This window comes from Neofelis nebulosa, chromosome 2 (genome assembly GCF_028018385.1).
Source record: "Neofelis nebulosa isolate mNeoNeb1 chromosome 2, mNeoNeb1.pri, whole genome shotgun sequence".
Classification (NCBI taxonomy): Eukaryota; Metazoa; Chordata; class Mammalia; order Carnivora; family Felidae; genus Neofelis; species Neofelis nebulosa.
In genome coordinates this window covers 36,819,743-36,840,038 of record NC_080783.1, presented here as the reverse complement: position 1 = coordinate 36,840,038, position 20,296 = coordinate 36,819,743, and the positions used below count along the sequence as shown (strand labels likewise).

The window sequence follows — 20,296 nt, the reverse complement described above, 5'->3', positions numbered from 1 at the left end:
ACTTAAAAAAACAATTTTTTTTAACTTTATTGCAATATAACTGATAAAAATCATATATATTTTAGATGTACAATATTATGGTTTGATATGCATATACATTGAGAAATTATTACTACAATCAAGCTAACTAACATTTTCTACCTCACAAATTATGTTGTCTGTGTGTATGTCTGTGGTGGGAACACTTAAAATCTACTCTTAGAAAATTTAAAGTACGCAATTTGGTATTATTAACTATAGTCATATTATATATATTAGATTCCCCAGAACTTATTCATCTTCTGTCTGAAAGTTTGTGCTAATGGCTAATTTCTCACCATTTCTATTAGTCTACAAGTCCTGGTAACTTCCATTCTCCTTCTCAACTTTTCAGAGTTCTAATTTTATGGTTGAATAATATTCCGTTACAAAATAAATATATGCTAGATCACATATTCTTTATCCATTCATCTGTTGGTGAGCATGTAGCTTATTACTGTATCTTGGCTACTGTAAATAATTTTGCAATGAACTCAGGAGTGCAGATATCTCTCAGGTACTGATTCCACATCCTTTGAATATATACCCAGAATTAGGATCGTTGGAGCATATGGCAGATAGATTTTAAATTTTCAACTAAACTTATTTTTGTCTGGTTTTCATTAACCAGAATGAGGTATAGTGTTCACATAGTTTGTTATCAATAAAAATAAAACATAATCTCTATATGCATAATTCACATTATCTGCATCACTTGAGTAACACTAGATCCGTGGATTTTCACAGAATTTTTAAAGCTCAAGTTATCCCAACTTGGCTGGGAGAAAAGAAGTTAAGCTGGCTCATTTGTATTTCTATATATTTTTGAAAGCATTTCTGCTTTCTGGTAATATTAAATACCAGATTAAGTTATTTAATCTTTAAAATCTTTAAAATTTTATTAAAAATTTAATATTAAATTAATTATTAAATATAAAATATAAACCTGTTTGTACTCCCCTACTGCAAAACACAGGGTCAACTATTTCTCCAGAAATGCAAAGTGGAATCAGAAATCAAACTATGGACACTAGATGTGCATGTCAGATTTTATATATAAGGTCTGGGAGTAGATAAATACTGTTTATCAAACACCTAAATAACATTGTGAAGTAAAATAGGAACAGAAAGGGTTAGACCACACACCAATGTTTCCAATCCCAAATGTAGGAGTATTTAAAACTTTGTATTGTGATACAAAATATGCTAATTGCCTCTCAGCTCCAGATTAACCCTTCATTGTCCATTCTGAGAAAATGGGAATATGCTTTAGCTATTTTTCCCTTGCCAGCTAACATGGTGCTAGGCTTTGTCAGTAGAGAGCAGTGGAGAAATATTGCAGGAGGGAAGAGTTTTCTTGCCTGATTCTGGTGTTCCTGCCCAGCCCACCTTCTGCAGCACCTAATTCCTGTAGTGCACGGTGGCCAGTAGTCCAATGGCAAGCTACTTCTGGGGTCCTACTTGGGTGGTTTTGTAGTGATATGCTCCAGGAACAGCTATCCCTCCTAAGGGGACAGATTTCCAGCAATTCCCACCAGGGTGGCACCACAGCTGCTTCTCTGCTATTTAGTGAGCCACAAAAGCAGGGGGATTGTGCCCATGGGACTCTCACTGGGTGCTCTATCACTGAGATAGTGACTGCTCCTTATATCTGCTATTTCTAGATTCTTTAAAGTTCTCTTTAAATCTTACCAACCAATCTCTTCTTATGCTAATCTCCTATAATAATTAGTACTTTTTTTGCTTTGTATAACTTTTATTTACCTTTGGTTTTACATTCCTAGTCAAAACACTATCTTCCTAAGTTACTTAGGTCAGTTCCTTTCCTCCTCAACCTCTTCAGTGTGGTCAAGTGACATACTTGTATTATAGATACAATCATTTGCTGCAGTCTGAAATTCATCCTGGTCCCCTCCCCCACCCCCACCCCAATATCTTAACATTATTTTTAGTTTGCATAACGTAAAATTTACTCTCTGTAGTATATAGTTCCATGGGTTTTGATGAATACATCTACAACCTCTGTACCATACAGAATAATTCCATCATCCTAAAAATACCTTTATATTTTCCCTTTATAAACTATATTTTCCTTCACCCTAAGCACTGGAAAACACTCATCTGTTTTTCATCTCCAATAGTTTTGCTTTTTTTCCAGAATATCATATAAATAGTATTACACAATTACATAAACTACATAAAATAAATTCTAATTTACTACAAGTCATTTTATTTCAAGATCACTCCTTTTCATTGTTTAGATCCAAGAAACTGGCTCTTTTTATACTCCTTCTACCTGAAGAACTTAACATTTCTTTTTTTCCACACTTCTTAAGCTTTTATTTAAAATCTAGTTAGTTAACATGCAGTGCAATATCAGTCAACACTTACATACAACATTCAGTGCTCATCACAAGTGACCTCCTTAATCCTCATAACCTCCCCTTTGGTAAACACTGGTTTGTTCTCTATAGTTAAGACTCTGTTTCTTTATTTGCCTCTTTTTTTCCCTGTGATCATTTGTTTCTTAGATTCCACATATGAGAGAAATCATATGGTATTTGTCTTTCTCGGAGTTATTTCGCTTAGCATAATACTCTCTAGCTCCATCCACATCATTGCAAATAGCAAGATTTCATTATTTTTTATGGCTGAGTAATAGTCCATTACCACTTCTTTATTCATTCATCAGTTAATGAACACTTGGGCTGTTTCCATAATTTAGCTATTATACATAGTGCTGCTATAAACACTGGGATGCATGTATGCCTTTGAATTAGTATTTTTTTTTTATTTTTAGGTAAATACCTAGCAGTGCAATTGCTGGATCATAGGGTAGTTCTATTTTTAACTTTTTGAGGAATCTCCCTACTATTTTGCACAGTGGCTTCACCAGTTTCCATTCCCACCAACAGTGTAAGAGGGTTCCCCTTTCTCTGCATCCTCACTAACATCTGTTTCTTGTGTTAATTTTAGCCACTCTGACAGATGTGAGGTGATATCTCTTTGTAGTTTTGATTTGTATTTCTCTGATCATGAGTGATGTTGAGCATGTTTTCATATGTCTGTTGGCCATCTGTATATCTTCTTTGGAAAAATGCCTATTCATGTTTTCTTCCCATTTCTAATTAGATTATGTTTTTGGGTATTGCATTTTATAAGTTCTTTATAGATTTTGGATACTAATCCTTTATCACTATTTCATTTGTAAATATCTTCTCCCATTTAGGTTTTGTTGATTTTTTGTTGATAGTTTTCTTCACTGTGCAGAAGATTTTTATTCTGATGAAGTCTCAATAGTTTATTTTTGCTTTTGTTTCCATTGATCCAGAGATATATCTAGAAGGAAGTTGCTACAGCAAATGCCAAAGACATTAATACCTGTGTTCTCCTCTAGCTCTTTCATTCATTTTGAATTTATTTTTGTGTAGGATGTAAGAAAGTGGTCCAATTTAATTCTTTTACATGTTGCTGTCCAGTTTTTCCAACACCACTCATTGAAGAGACTGTCTTTTTTTACACTGGATATTCTTTCCTGCTTTGTTGAAGATTACGTGACCATATAGTTACAGGTTCACTTTTGAGTTTTCTGTGCTGTTCCACTGATCTATGTGTCTATTTTTGTGCTGATACCATACTGTGTTTATCAATACAGTTTTGTAATATAACTTGAAGTCAAGAATTGTGATACCTCCAGCTTTGCTTTCCTTTTCAAGGTTGCTTTGACTAATTGGGGTCTTCTGTGGCCCCATACAAATTTTAGTACTTTGTTCTAGCTCTGTGAAAAATGTTGTTGGTATTTTGATAGAGTTTGCATTAAATCTTTAGATTACTTTGCATAGTATAAACATTTTAATAATATTTGTTCTTCCAATCCATGAGCATGGAATGTTTTTTCATTTCTTTGTGTCATCTTTAATTTCTCTTATGAGTGTTTTGTAGTTTTCAGAGTAGAGAACTTTTACCTCTTTAGCTAAGTTCATTCTTATGTATCTTATGGTTTGGGGTACTAATTCCTTATTTTAAACTCCCACATAGCTGGGAATGCAAACAGTCTCTTTTTGGAACATAAAAGAATAACAACTATTTGCAATCTTTCAAAGGTGATATATATTTGACTTGGGAATCCTACAACTAGAAATCTAGCATAAGGAAATTAGACAGATGTCAATTAATCATATAAAGATATTTATGGCAGCATCATATAAAACCTTGTGCTATATAAAAATACTCAACAATAAGGAAATGCTTGATTATACTATTTCCATACTATAGAAATATGTGATAGTGTTCAAAATCATTCATCAAAAAATAATTAATGACATGGACCTTATGATTTTAAGTGATAAAGAAGATATCAAATTGTATCTGCAATATGATTTTTTTATAGATATAATGAGAGAAAGAAGGAAGAAGGAAAAAAGAGAGGAAAGGCACAAGGCAGAAGTCAGGGAGAAAGGGGAAAACTCTGGAAAAATATATTGAAGTGTGTTTTAAATTATATAAACTCTAGGTGACTGAAAATGATTATGAATCATGCCTATATATTTTTCTCTTATTTCTATAATCATCAGCTACCTGTATGATATGCAGGAAAAACAATGTTATTTTTATGTTAAATCTATACTTTAGATTCTAAAGCATTTATAAGATTTTATAGAAACTCAAAAGTTAATAAGACAATGACTATCATTGTGTTTCCATGAAAGCTGACTTAACTATTCTTCTAGAATGGTTCCTTTGTTTTTCTAGAAGTCTAAGGGCAAATGAAAGAAACCAAAGAAGAAAGAAGATGCTTAGAAGACTAACCAGGACTTTCCTCCTTATAAGCTATTAACAACTCCCAAAGATGTATTTTTCCTGAGAAACTGAGATTTCTTCAAGGGCTTTTGAAATGAAAATCTTCTGCAGTCCTAATGGCTGGACATATGAAATAAAGCTACCCTAAAACTACAAAAGATTAAGGCTAAAATTATTTCTCTACTTTGGAGGGACACTTATTACTTCATCTTATACTCTAAGTATTCATTCTTCTATTTATTCATTTACTGGCTATTTAGCCTCTTCTACCTACTAGTAGGCTAAAACCTATTATAGAGTAGTTTGCCCAGGATACAAAGGCAGGTATGAAATGGTTCTTGGGTTACAGTATAGCAAGTTAAGTTTGTGATTTACTCAAGCCTCGCTACAAGTTGGATATAGATTAAATATATAAAGAGGAGTTACATTTTACTAAGAGAAGTGCTAATTATTCCTAGACATTTCATTTCTTTAAATAGTCATTACCATGTATATTTTTTAAAGTAAAATGCTATCATCATTAAAACTTAGTTTTGATAACATCTTATTATTAATAAAACAGATAATTTGTAGAACATTTTATATACTCCTTTAAATGAATTATGTCTATAGTTGAAAACCCAAATGTTCCAACTATGAAGGTAAAACCCCTTCTTAATAAAAATAGTTTCTTAATCAAATTGAAAGCATAGGAATAAGTAGAAAAGAAACAACTTCATTCAAACCAGTTTGGCAAGCACACACATACACACAAAAACCAGATAAACAGTGTGGCAGAGACTTTTGGTTGTCCCCCAATATCTGTCCTCCAAGGAAACTCAGTCACAGAACTCCCAGATAAGCTCATGGCTTCTTGCAGCTTGTGTGGTCATGTGACTACAACCTGGGCAATGGAATATAAGTAGAAGTGGTGAACACAACTTTTTGGAAGGGTTCCAAGAGGGTGAGAGCATGCCTTCTCCTTCTTCCCTCCTTCCTGCTGTATAAAATGGAGATAGACTGGCAAGACACCAAGTAGCCACTTGCGACCACAAGATGGAAGCTCCTGTTTGCAGAACACAAGACAAAGTGAGACTAAATGAACCCTTCTGGTATCAACACATCAACTCTAGACTGCCTACATTTACACGAAGGAGAAGCATACTTCCATATTCTTAAATCCATTGCTGTTTTGGGTTCCCTTTCACTCATGAGCAAATCTCATCTTAACTAATACAAATGACAAACACCCCAGCCTATCTTCTCCATTGTACTGCTACTCAGATATGATCACTGCTCCTTGCTCATTGTTGAGAACACCTCTCAGCACAATTATATCCAAAGCCCAAGTTAACCATATTCTTTCTAATGCTGTTCAGCTCTTAAGTTTTCATAGGACTTGGAAGAGAAAATCTGCCAGGCATTTGCAATGTGACCTTGGGTAGATCATGTAATACTACTATCCTCAGTTTCCTCATTTATCAAATGAGCACAGTAATTCCTCCTTTGATAACAATAACATCCATTTACAATTCTTATAATTATTCTGTGAGATAGGTATTATAATTAGTAAACAGGGTTTCAGAGAAGTTAAGTAAAATTCTCAGGATTACACAGTTTAGTAGCAGAATAGGAATTAAAAGGAATTCAATAGGAATTCAAAGTCTACTCTAAATACTATGATTGTTCATAATCCTTTATAATCCTCTCCCTCTTACCTTGTGAATAGTCATTGAGGTAACCTGTGTAAAAGAGATTACCTGTCATACAGTAGATGCACATTAGGTGTGAGTTATCCCCCCTCTGTTCTTACATGTTGGTAAAACGAAAGCATTTTGCTTTCATTCTCCTTCATATATAATCTTACATTGGGACAGCTCTGTGAAAGAATCAATCTGGATGGATTCCATGTTTAAGTAAAAATATTATAGAATACAATTTTACCCTTGAAGAATCCCAGACCCAGTAATTTTTCAACAGATTGAATGCATTAAGCTTTTGTATATACATAGACCCATGCTGGAAGATATACAAAGTTAATCTGAGAGTAACAATTCCTGTCCTCTAAGAATTTATAACCTAAAATAAACCACAGAGATGCCAGCTCTAATACACAAATTCAAACAAACATCAACACATGAATAAAGAAGAACAATACAACCTTTCAGTTCTGTGTTGAACAGGACTGTTTTTAACATACACACACAAATTAGAATAATACTTAACCACAAATCAGAACCTTTCTGAGTGGGAAGGGTAAAGAGTTTGTCTGAAGGAGGAAGGCATCCTCTAAATTCACTTCATACACTGGGGTTTCTCTAACAATGCTTAAAAAGTAAAAGCTCTCACTCAGGGGTGCAAAGGTATGTTTGCACAAACTAATTATTCAGCAGAATGGCCCTGTTGAAGATCTTTCTTTCAGACAGGAAAAAAAAGTTTCAAATGATTTTTTTCGGCAAACAAGTATAATACAGAAGTATAGGGGCAATGATTTTCTCTCAGGTTTTGACATTTAGAAGGCCTCTACCCATAGGTACTTACAGGTTAGAAAATACATTTAGGAAACAAAATCAACAATAAGGTTCACAGCATAAGAGAATCAACTAGCTAAAAATTTAAGTAACCTTTACTGTGTGATGGTAAATGGTGCAGCTAGTCAGTGCTTCTTCATGGTATTTTTTCCTTTTGAATGAAGCACTTTCTTGCCTCATTTCTGGAAGGTTAAGGTATACTTCCCTTAAGCACTGAAACTCTGCACTGGTTAAATCAAACATCCTCCACCCCTCTCCTACTTCTCTATCACTCAAATTCCCTTTCCCAAAGCCAGAATTTCATTTAAGAAAAACTTCTCACAATAAATTTAAGTAAGCCAGGTCAACTCTGCTCCTCTTCAAAACTTAAAAGAAAAAGTTTCAATTGCAGCCCGTGGCCAAATCTACCACTTGTGTACTGACACAATTAAAAGAAAAAAAAAAAAAAAACCTCAGCATTAAAAATAAACAAAACTCTACTTCCCGTCCCACTTATGGACTGTGTTTGTAAGATTAACGTGAAAAGTAGAGTAGGAAAGTTTTTGCAGTGATTCTATGGCTGAATATAAAGACAGCCCCAAGCTGAGGGTTTTCATCTTCACCTGATTTATTCTTTCCTTTCCTCCATTTATTTCATTCCCAAGGCAGTGACTCAATCTTTTCTCCTATTCAAGTCACTGAAATAGTGAAATCTATCTTATCCAAGCAAAACAATTTCATTCATCATACTGCAGTCACATCAATTAGGAGTTAACCGATAAAATAAAACATCAAGAACCTCCCTTTTGACCCACAAGATCTTTCCTGACTATTGCTGGTGCCCTGGGACAGCTCTATCCAACCTCTTCACTATTTATTTGTTTGTCCATGTGCTTAAAAAACATTTACTCAATGCCCATTGAATGTACTATGCCCATCCAATGCCCATGGGCTGTATTAGATATTTGTTCTTATATGATATTCAGCTGATAATCAAACATATATTGATTGAGCCTCCAGACTTCTTACCTCCTTGATTGGGGTGGGAGTGGGGGATCTTAGTCTTCTCTTCATTGTCTGGCAGAAAGTCCCAACAGTATTTTCTCAATACATATTTTTTATATAGGAGACCAGGTTTAAGCTAATGTTAATCTGGTTTGAAGCACTATATGCCTCAAACCATTATGTTTCTTTCCCAATTAAAAAATTTTCAGTTTCTTTCTGGTCTATGGACTGTAGTGAGTAGAGTTTACGTCTCTATGAGCTACAAGAAATTGAATTTCCATCTTTGGGAATTCACCTACATTTCAGACAATGCCAGATGTGCTGGTTACACATGCCTGCTCTGTGAATACAATGAGCTCAACTTATTTTATTGACTGCATTGAAACAATGACTAATTTTATTCCAGACTCCACACAGTGCCACAAAACTGTACCCACCATAATGATATAAGAACTCGAACACTGCAGTGCAAGACCTGCCAGTTAGAAATATACCTTCAGTGATGTGAGTTGGCTTGTGGGTATTCCTGGAAAGGGGAATTTCTTTAGTCCTTTAGTTATTCATTTGACTAGGTATATAATTGTTCTGTATACCAACAAAATATGTGATCTTAAGGTCAAAGAATTTATATGTAATTAAAATGCCTATGTTATAGGATGTGAAAGTGGGACACTGTTATCTCAGTTGTTACCAAGTATCCAACACTGAGAACAAAAACCTTAAGTTACTAAATGTTTACATATCCTATGTAGTACCAGAATATATATGCAGGATTTATTAATTTGGTAGACAAAACCTGGCTCTGCCACTTGAAGCCGATCACCTACATCTCAAGACTATATAAAAGAGAGATAACGAAGACAGATAAAAAATGGTTCTATCTTAGAGAGAAACTCTAAGGAGTAAGCTGTTGGGGTATTTTGTGTTTCCCATTCTCCTCCTGAAGAAGACAGGAACTTCTGGCCACCAACTTCAGACCCATTTTGGGGAAAGGATGAACCTTATGAAGCTCCTAAAAAGTTTGAGATAAGTCTCTTGTGATTTGGGTAATAGTAGTTGAGTCCTTATAAAAGGTTACATGAACAGAAGCTGTCGCTGATAATGTTTTGTTTTTTTTTTTTTTTAAAAAGGCAGCTACAATGTGAGAAAATTTCATTTCTATCTGTGATGGACAGAAGGACGCCCTTTGAAAGGAGCTGGGCTTCAATAAGATTAACTCATTAATTCTGAATACCAGAACTAGGTCACCCCACCCCCCCCCCCCACCAACAAAGTCTGTGTGGTTTGTACACCAGAAAATGATCCAAAGGAAGAACTTATAAGGCTCCAGTTGAAGGAGCATCACTTGCTTTAGAGAACAGTGCAAGGAGTCCCTGGTGAGGGTGGGTACTCTAAAAGGCCACAAAATCTCCCAAGAAGAGAAAGATCAAGCTTTTGGATATCTCTAAAACCCGGAGAACACTAATGCCAGATTACTACCTGACCAATCAAATGATACCTTCTCATTTCCTGCCCCCTCCACTCCCTTTCACTCCCCTTTCACCCCCTTTCACTCCCTCCTCCACTCAGATCCCAAAGGACCGGAAGCAGCATAATGTACTCTCATCTTTGTTCTCTTGGTATATTGCTTTTGGAACTGATTCACCATATTGTGAGAAAGTCTAAGCAGGTGGAGAAGAATTCTATGTAAAGAGAAACTAAGTCCTGGCTGCTTCCCAGACAACATTCTGAACCTACCTGCCAGCCTTGTGAAAGGGATCTTGTAGCCACCAACAGACTCACCTCAGCTGATATATGTGGGATAGAAATTAGCTATTCCCACCTAGCTGTGTCCAAATTATAGGTTGATGAGAAAAACAAATTACTGTTGTGGTGTAAAGCCACTAAGCTTTGGGGTGGTTTGATACTTAGCAATGGTAACCAGAACAGATTACCAAGAACAGATTCCAAGGGTATGGAAAAAGCTTTAAATGGGAATAAATAGTAATGCTTTGATAATAGAATATTATTTTATCACACCAGAAACTATTACTTGAGAAAAGTACTAAGGAAACTATGGAATCTGCCTAAGGTGTTCAGAGATGAAGAGGGAACATCTGCTCCCGCCACCCCACTAGTTTGAAAGTCAGTGGTGAGAAACAATAAAGCAGAAAATGTGGGAAGGAAATAGTGGGAAGGAGCTTATCCCTTAAGTTTTCCTCTAGGAGTTTTATCATTTACATTCAAGTGTTTAATAAATTTTGAGTCGACTTTTGTGGCTGTTGTAAGAAGGGAGTCCAGTTTCATTCTTTGGCATGTGGCTATCCAATTAAAAAAAAAAAAAAAACACCATTTATTGAAGAGACTGTTTTTTCCATCTATTATGTTGTTGACTTTTTGTCACAAATTGATCAACCATATATGCATGGGTTTATTTCTGAGCTATTATGTTCCATTTCTGCATGTACCATGCATCTTAATTCTTAAGTAAATCAGTCATTAATTAAACAAAAGTGATGATACTCATAAACAAAATGTTTGCAGGGGGTTGGAAGGCAAATTGAGGTGACAATCTAGACTCAAAAGTACCACTCCATATGAATGCTAGCTGAATATGATTTGTAAATTCGAATGGCCTTTTGTGGAAAAAAAAACCCAGAAGCCACTACTTTAGCTTAAATCAAATTTAAAAACTTTCAAGAAGAATATTCAAAGTGAGCATGAGATTGAACATCTTGAGGGTATTCATCTCTATCTCCTGCATTAGCACAATGACAAGTACCCAATAAATACAGGTGAATGAATGAATGAATCAATGGATCTTTGTCAAAAAATTAAACTGTGCCCATGATTGGAAATTGCAATGCCAAAATTAAAGAATTATTTCCATTATTGAATTCATCTTGGCTTTCAACCTCTTGGCTCACAATACAATGGGCTTACCTCTGCCTGATAGGCTTCTCCTAGTATCATCACTAGTTAGGCTCATAGAACATCCTTGCAGCGGACAGAGGAGACAGAATTTTACCAGAATTTTACCATCTATTTACCAGGCAGGAAAGAATTAGAATGAGACAACTAGTAAGCTTTTTAGTAATAGGTCTAGTAATAATAATACGATGTTGAATTAAAAATAGGAGAGTAGTACTAATTAGAAATGTTATTATTGAGTGTTTTTTGCTATTAAAAACTAAAATGCTTAAGAAATACAATTGGTTGGCTCTTTAATACAATTATTTAAGAATTACTTATAAAGAAATGCATTATCCAGTCATTTCTGCCATTTTAAGAGTTCAGTGTATTATAATTTATGATCATGGAATCATGAAATACATGAGTCAAAATTATCTTAAAGTCATCTAATCTACCCCACAAACTATATGGTTCATAAAACTGAATCCTAGAAATGTTAAGTCATTTACCCAGGATCACATACCTTAAGAGAGTTGAAAAGGCAAAAAACAGATTTCTTCGTTCCTTCTCTAGGATTCTTTCCTTTATACTGCCTTGTATCTGATATTCATAAACTATAGAACTTCAATAAATATAAAATTTTCTAGATACATTATATAGCCTAATACATATTTATAAACAATATTAAAATATAAGCATTTTTAACTATTTTACAAACCTACAGTAATCAACACAGTATGGTATTGACATAAAAATAGACACATACATCAATGGAACATAATAGCCAGAAATAAACCCATGCATATATGGTTGATTAATTTGTGACAAAAAGTCAACAACATAATAGATGGAAAAAACAGTCTCTTCAATAAATGGTAGGGTTTTTTTTGAAAACTGGATAGCCACATGCCAAAGAATGAAACTGAACTCCCATCTTACAATAGCCACAAAAATCAACTCAAAATTGATTAAACACTTGAATGTAAATGATAAAACTCCTAGAAGAAAACTTAAGGGGTAAGCTCCTTCCCACTGGTCTTGGCAATGATTTTTTTTTTATTTGAAACCAAAAGCAAAGAGAACAATAGTAAAAATAAACAAGTGGGCTACATCAAACTGAAAAAGTAAAAAGCAAAATCTTTTTGTACAGCAAAGGAAACAGTCAACAAAATGAAAAGGCAGTCTACTACATGGGAGAAAATATTTGCAAATCATATATCTGATAAAGAGTTAATACCCAAAATATATGAAGAATTCGTACAACTCGATAGCAAAAAACCAAACAATCTAATTTAAAATGAGCAGAGGATCTGAATAGACTTTTTTTCCAAAGAAGAAATACAGATGGCTAACAGGTACATGAAAAAGTGCTCAATATCATTATTCATCAAGGAAATACAAATCAAACGCAATGAGATATCATCTCACAACTGTTTTAATGGCTACTATCAAAAAGGCAAGAAATAACAAGTAGCAGCAAGGATGTGAAGAAAAGGGAACCCTTGTACACTGTTGGTGGCAATGTAAACTGGTACAGCCACTATGGAAAACAGTATGGAGGTTCCTCAAATAGTAAAAATGGAGTTACCATATGATCCAGAAATTCCACTCTGGATATTTATTTAAAGGGAACAAAAACACTAACTCGACAAGATATCTGCACTCTCATGCTCATTGCATCCTTATTTATAATAACCAAGACATGGAGGCAACCTAAGTATCTATCCATGGATGAATGGATGAAGAAAGTGTGATGTGTGTGTGTGTCTATATACATATATATGGAAAACTTGCCATTTGCGACAACACTGATGGACATTAAGAGCATTATGTGAACCAAGCGAGGCAGAGAAAGACAAATACTGTATGGTCTCACTTATATGTGGAAACTAAAAGGAAAAAAAATAACCCAACTCATAGATACAGAGAACAGACTGGTAGTTGCCAGAGGTGGTGGTTTGGGGATGGACAAAATGGGTGAAGGGAGTCAAAAGGTACAACCTTCTGGTTATAAAATAAACAAGTCAGGGGGATGGAATTTATAGCATGGTGATTATAGTTGAAATACTACATCATATATTTAAATGTGTCTAAGAGAGTAGATCTTAAAAGTTCTCATCCCAAGAAAAAAATTTGTAACTGTGTGGTGATGGAAGCTAACTAGACATTGTGGTGATCATTGTGCAATATATACAAATATCAAGTCACTATGTATATATCTGAGACTAGTACTGGTACATGCCAATTATATAGCAATAAAAAAGAAAAACAATAGAAATATTTCCTTAACCAATCACCTATTTTTATAAAGCAAGTTAAACTATTTTCTACCCAAATACCTTCCTTAAATGGATTAATTGTTGTCTCCACGGCGCACTTTTATTGTATGTTTCCATCCCAAAGAAGCTGAAGTAGTGAGGATTACATTAAAGTTTAATGCAATACAATCCTGTGACTTTCCCGAAATAATAATAGCTAATCAAAGTTCAAACTACAATCCAAATCCCCTGCCTTTTTTCCAAAAGAGTCTATGACTAAATATAACCACATTATTTACTTTTGCTTATCTGCAAAACATTTTTGTAGAAGATACTGGTTGGTATTGGGGCACCCGAGTGGCTCAGTTGGTTAAGCATCTGACTTTTGGTTTCAGCTCAAGTCCTCTCATCTCTCATCTCACGGTTTCATGAATTTGAGCCCCATATGGGGCTCTGAACTGGCAGCACCAAAGCCTGCTTGGGATCTTCTCTCTCTCTCTCTCTGCCCCTCACCCATTCACGCTGTCTCTGTCTCTCTCAAAATAAATAAACTTTTTTAAAAAAAGATACTGATATTGCTGTATACAGATTTCATTTAAAAAGATAAGTCCTGATGCCATCAAAACAATGAAAACACATTTTTGAAAGGAAAGGATTTTCTTTCAAATTAACATCTACAAATAGCCTATCATTTCACCTCTGTATTTTCCTATCAAAGGAAAGTAAGAGACACTTCTACATGAAAAATCAAGCAACCTTCAGAAGGGTAAATTGTTGGTAAAGTTGTTAAGAGCGGCAGTGAGCACTGTGTGGAAGACACATACAAAACTCACCTAACACTCACATTGTCCTTGTATGATGGCATTGCCATAGCTTTTAAAATTATGAGGTAGTCTTTTATTAATGAACTTTGCAATATTAAAAGAAATTACTCCTATTCTGTCGGCAATGTGCATTCTTTGCATTATTAATCTCTCTAACCCCTTCATGTCCTTACTATCTAGCTATAAAAACACTTGAACAAATAATAGAGCCCAATAAAATCCTTCATTGCAAAGTCTAAGAAAAACGCTACATGAGTTCCAAGACAAGAATAAAAACATTCCCTATATTCCAAGGAAAACAGCATTCAGATTAAAGCCAATTTATAGTGAGGTGGTTTTACAGGGCTTTGTTTTTTCACTTCAACTTGGCCTTCTTGAAAGCTTGTGAAGGTTACAATGCTTATTCACAAGAGTCTCTTCATTATAAATGGCGAGATATGTCAGGACCAACAAAGCAATCTGCAAATTATTAGGCATTATATTCAGCCACGTAGTTATAATGTACAGTCCTCAGAAATGCTAAGGATGGATGGTGTATTCAAATGAATTGATGAAATAAATCATTTACTAGCTGAACTTTGATTTTACAATATACTTTTTTTTCAATTTAAAGTTTCTTAACTGTCTGAAAACCTCCAAAGTGTAATGCCAACCCATTAGCAATCACCAAACTCATTTAATTAAAATCAAACATATTTGAATTTATTTATTCAACTTTTACCAGATCTATTATTTCTCCATCCAGTATATTTTTTGTTCTACACCATTGGTCTCAAATATCCATTCCAAGAATTCTAAATGAGACTGATTAATTAAAAGGAGGCCAAGAAACAAATTCAGTCAAAACTTTTGCATTGTACTTTTCAGCAAATTCACATTATCAATTGTCTACAAAGTGAGTCCTTAACAATTAATGCACCCATGAAAACGGCATAGAACAATGCATCAATGAAAAAAGAAAGCAGAAAGAACCTTCCAGCAGCTATCAATGGATAAACCAAGTCACCAATAATGGCTGAGTAATTCCACACTTCAAAAACCTGAATATTTACCCTTGAAATTTGCTTGCCTTAAATTTTCAATTAAAAGAGGGAATAGTTTGGAAAATTCACATTAAAATTTTTTGTCTATACTAAATATATCATACAGATTCATAAAGTAAAAACAGGGAATCCAGATTTCACAAACTAATGAACAAAGCATGTACATCATTATTATCAAAAGGGTGCTGATGATTGAGTAGCAACTGCGTGTCCGTGACCATCTTAGCACAAATCTAACCTCCACATACTTTTACTATCATAGTGCAAATCCAAGGTTTGTTTGTGAAAGTCACAAAGATTCCATGGAGTTGTCCCAGAAAAAAAAAAAGGTTTTAATTCATTCATTTAAAAATGTTATGCTTTGGGTATCATGCCATGTCATGGACTGTCTGGGTTTCAGGGAGAAGAAAGACAAGACTCTGCTCTCATTAGTCTAGGGTGAGTAACAAAAAGAAATATGGCTTCAAAAGGACTTTGTATTTGATCTTCCACCCTGTGAAATAAGCAGGGCAGTTATTTCTAATCCTGGCTTACCCACTAAGAATCCAAAACCCTGGGAAGAAGAACCACTTTTTCTTTAACTCCATTATTATGTGAAACAACTTTTACTTGAACAAAATTCATCCATCTCTGAGTTCAAGATTATTGTATACGCCCCTGTAGTTTACCAAGATTAAAACTAGAATGATTTGTAAATGTGCTTACTGATCAAAGAACCCATAAAATTTAAGAGCTAGATAGCAGCTTGCTTACTTAGAGAATAACCTTGTTATTTTAGACAGGGAAACTGAGAACCAGGAATCTGATCAAACCATACAGCTATTTGGAAGTAAAATCAGTATGGGAAGCAAGGCCTCCAAAAAAGATGAGCGACATTTCCAGAATACTACATTGTACCCCAAAGTTTCATGCTTTCATAGATACCAGAATGTTTCCTAAGAGCACAGGATATTATTCATGTCCTCTCTGGAGAAGAATATTGCTTTTCATAAAGCCTAAATTAGCCTAGAACCTCCTTTGAAAAGCAGGTGAAGATAAAATAAAACCTGCATTAAATGGAGGTAATGTGTTTCCTTAGCTAAGAAAAAAAAAAAATAACCAATGGCAAAATCATTTCACATGAATTGAAAGGAATAAAATATTACTCAAGTTGCAATTATCTGTAAAGAACAGCCATTCCCTAAAACAGCACCTTTGAGGAAATTGATTGTTTCTTTATGCCCTTTGTTTATACATTTTTCTTAGACTTAATGTCTGACAAGTGACCATTTCATTATCATAAGATGCCTCTTCTCTTTTCCAGAGTTGATTCCTTTCTTCTATGTGCTTAACAATAGCAATAGGGTTCATATCTTTCAAGTACTTAAAGGAACCTTTGTTTCTTTTTTTTTTTTTTTAATTTTTTTTTTCAACATTTATTTATTTTTGGGACAGAGAGAGACAGAGCATGAACAGGGGAGGGGCAGAGAGAGAGAGAGACACAGAATCGGAAACAGGCTCCAGGCTCTGAGCCATCAGCCCAGAGCCTGACGCGGGGCTCGAACTCACGGACCGCGAGATCGTGACCTGGCTGAAGTCGGACGCCCAACGGACTGCGCCACCCAGGCGCCCCAAGGAACCTTTGTTTCCAAGCCTAAAGTGGCTCTGTGGTTGGGTTTCCTGACCCAACATTTTGCCAGTTTCCCAAACATTTTGCTGTTGATAAGAGACCATGTATATTTGCTGAAATGCTCATCACATCTGTCTTGTTTTCTCCCAATGGTAAATAAAGAATTTGTATATTTTCCCAAACCAAGAGAGGAGAATCGTGGTTATGTACACACAAGTTTATGGTCCAAGGAATTTTACCTAAGTAGTAATATTTTGGTTTGGGGAAGATCCCTGTTCATACCCCTTCCTTCTGCCTGGACCTATGCCAATCTATACAGATATCAATCTACTTACCTCAGAATGGAAGGTACTCAAGATTTTTTGTTTTAAAAATGACACAGTGGTTAAGAGCATAGATGTGAAAACAAGACAACCTGAGTTTGAATCCCAGTCTATATAACTTTGTATGAAATATTTTTTACTTTTTGTATCTCAGTTACCTTACCTTCAAAAATCTTGGTATTGTTCCTGCTTGATGTGATAATGCAATGAGATAATTCAAATAAATATTAAATTATACTTATTTGGGGGCTTAGAAGCAGTGCATAACAGAGTAAGATACCAAAGCAAGTTAGCCATTAGAATTTCTTCTTATCTTTTCATCTGAAAAGCATTCAGGCTTTCTTTCACATGCCAGTGATTATATGCCTTGTCCTCCACTTTGCTTAATAGTTTTACAACCTCCAGGGTCATCTACCCTCTCTAAACTATATCTAAAAGGAATGATATCTGGGAAATAAGAGAGCTATCTGTTATTACTTGGTGGAAAGAACAGGATTTCTCTGTACTGCTGCCTCACCTCAGTTAGGAACAAGCATGGAATTCTCTATCAAAGAGGCATGGTGAGGGGCGCCTGGGTGGCGCAGTCGGTTAAGCGTCCGACTTCAGCCAGGTCACGATCTCGCGGTCCGTGAGTTCGAGCCCCGCGTCAGGCTCTGGGCTGATGGCTCGGAGCCTGGAGCCTGTTTCCCATTCTGTGTCTCCCTCTCTCTCTGCCCCTCCCCCGTTCATGCTCTGTCTCTCTCTGTCCCAAAAATAAATAAAAAATGTTGAAAAAAAAAATTAAAAAAAAAAAAAAAGAGGCATGGTGAAACTTAGGAGAGCTAAATAGCAATAGTAAACGGTGTGCCTAATCTTTTCTGCATGGTAGGTGCTAGTCTAAGCACTTAACTCACTCTCATACTATGGGGCTAGTAGTAGAAATAGCATCCCCATTTTATAGAAAAAGAGTCAGAGGCAAAGCATCTTACCCAGAGTCACAAAGGTATCTCATATTCATAGTCTTGCTTTTCACTGCTCTATTACACAACCTCTCATTGTAAAAGGTCTCAGAGCAAATCTAGGATAATATAAATTTTTAGGAGAGCTGCCTGAGGATCCCTATCAATTCCATATTCTAACTGTTTGAGTCCTTTCAGCATCCACCTCTAGATATGAGAGTGCCTAGTCTTTAGATGACCCCAGACTCCAACCTTCAAGCCACCCAGAGTGACCCAAGATGAGCAGAGAGGAGTTATCCCCATCAATCCTTGGCCAACTTGCATATTCATGAACAAAATAAATGCTGCCATTGTTTAAAGATACTAAGGTCTGGAGTTGTTATATAGCCATAGTAACCATTACAAACCCTCATGTGGGAGCAGTAGACTTATCTTAGGATAGGTGCAGTATATAGTAATTGCAACAGATAGTGAACAGGTATTCATTTTTTCCATGATCATCCTTACTGAGGACCACTGGACGGGAAAGAACTTTAGCCCAGAGACAACCTCACACATGAAAAAACAATAAAGTCTATTCCCACCTTGCCCATCTCCAGAATATCAACGGAAACATACCATGCAAAACAAATAATAAGCATATGAAACTGGGTTATAGAATAACAAAGATTATTTGGTGGAAGAAAAGGAAAATGGAAACAGAAAGAATAATTATTTTTAAAGACTCACTTTAATGAGCTTTACATCAGTTGTATATAATACTTTACATAATGTATTAATTATATTATTATGTATATTATGTATTTTGTATATAGTATTAAAGTTAACCCTATTAAGGAGGTATTATTATTATTTTACAGATAAAAGAACAGACAATGTTCAGGACTGTTAAGCAATTTGCTTAAAGTCATATAGCTACCGATCAAAGCAGGTTCATCAGATTCTGAGATTAATAGAAAGCTGTTTTCTTCCATCTGAAATTCTGGATTTTTCTGCCACATTATGATAAATTCATCTTTCACCCCACCCCAATATAATAAAGCTGCTAGAGCTCTTCATTATCTAACCTGAGATACAGGGATAAAATATATATTTCAAACTTTAAAAGTAATACTTCCATTTTTCTAGAGAGAGAGAGAACAGTCTTTACAGCACCATGTGAAGCATTGGCTAATGGCAGGTGGCATTAGGGACAAAGTTGAATGAACACAACATTAACAATTTACTGTAAATGGTTTTTCAATTGAGGAAAAAAGGAAATGCCAGAGGCTGTGGGTCAGAGTCAACACCTGCCCCTCCCTCCACGTGTCCACAGACTACAACATCTCATCTGCTGGGAAATCACGCACTCGGATGTCAGTCAAGCCAGGGAGCACCAGGCCTTCCTGCCAGAGACTGCCAGGGCTTAGCTTCCTGGATGCCACTCAGCATCATCGTGTTCCTCAAAAGGACTCTTAACAACCCCTTACATGGTGGCAAAATAAAGGCTGAGTATGACTTTACTTGGGGAGCAAATGTTTTGATGCCTCATTGGTGCAAAGTGACATGTATTGCTTACCAACGTGTGTTCACAGAAGTCCTAGGGAACATAGAAGAGAATGTCCCTTTGTAAAATGTAAATATTTAGCAAATATTGAGTACTCACCATGTCTAAGAGCTGTTGTTTATTGACGAAAACAAGCTTGGGCTTCCAGCTTCTAGGGGATGATTTCCTTTTATCCAAAATCCTAGATGAACAACAACAAACTTTTTTATTGCCTCCATAGGACTGCAATAGAGAATTTTCCAGTCCCCAGTTCATTTATAGGAGGTCCGTTTAATTCCAGCCTTGTATTGGTAGCTGAAGGGCTTATGGCCTTTACTGCTCTTTCTTAATAGAAATTAAAACTAAAGGTCATCAACTTTAAGACTTATATCTGGTTCCTATATTCCTATAAATTGTTCAGCATCACACCCTCTCTTACTTTGGGTTAACTCTTATTTCTCACTACTGTGAATTTCCGCATCTTAAATTTGAGCTCAATTAATTTATTTTAAATATTTAATTATTTAAGAATTTAATTATTATTAAAGAAATTTTAGTAAGCATTGGAAAGA

At 35.3% G+C, this 20,296-nt stretch overlaps 1 long non-coding RNA gene across 1 annotated transcript in view; it reads right to left on the bottom strand.

The window, feature by feature from the left end:
- Positions 1-19,925, bottom strand: part of LOC131500712 (uncharacterized) — an 85,507-nt gene extending 65,582 nt beyond the window's left edge. Inside the window, exon 1 of the long non-coding RNA XR_009256435.1 lies at positions 19,845-19,925. This is a non-coding gene — a long non-coding RNA (uncharacterized LOC131500712). The remainder of the gene's footprint in view (positions 1-19,844) is intronic.
- Between the last annotated feature and the right edge of the window lie 371 nt (positions 19,926-20,296).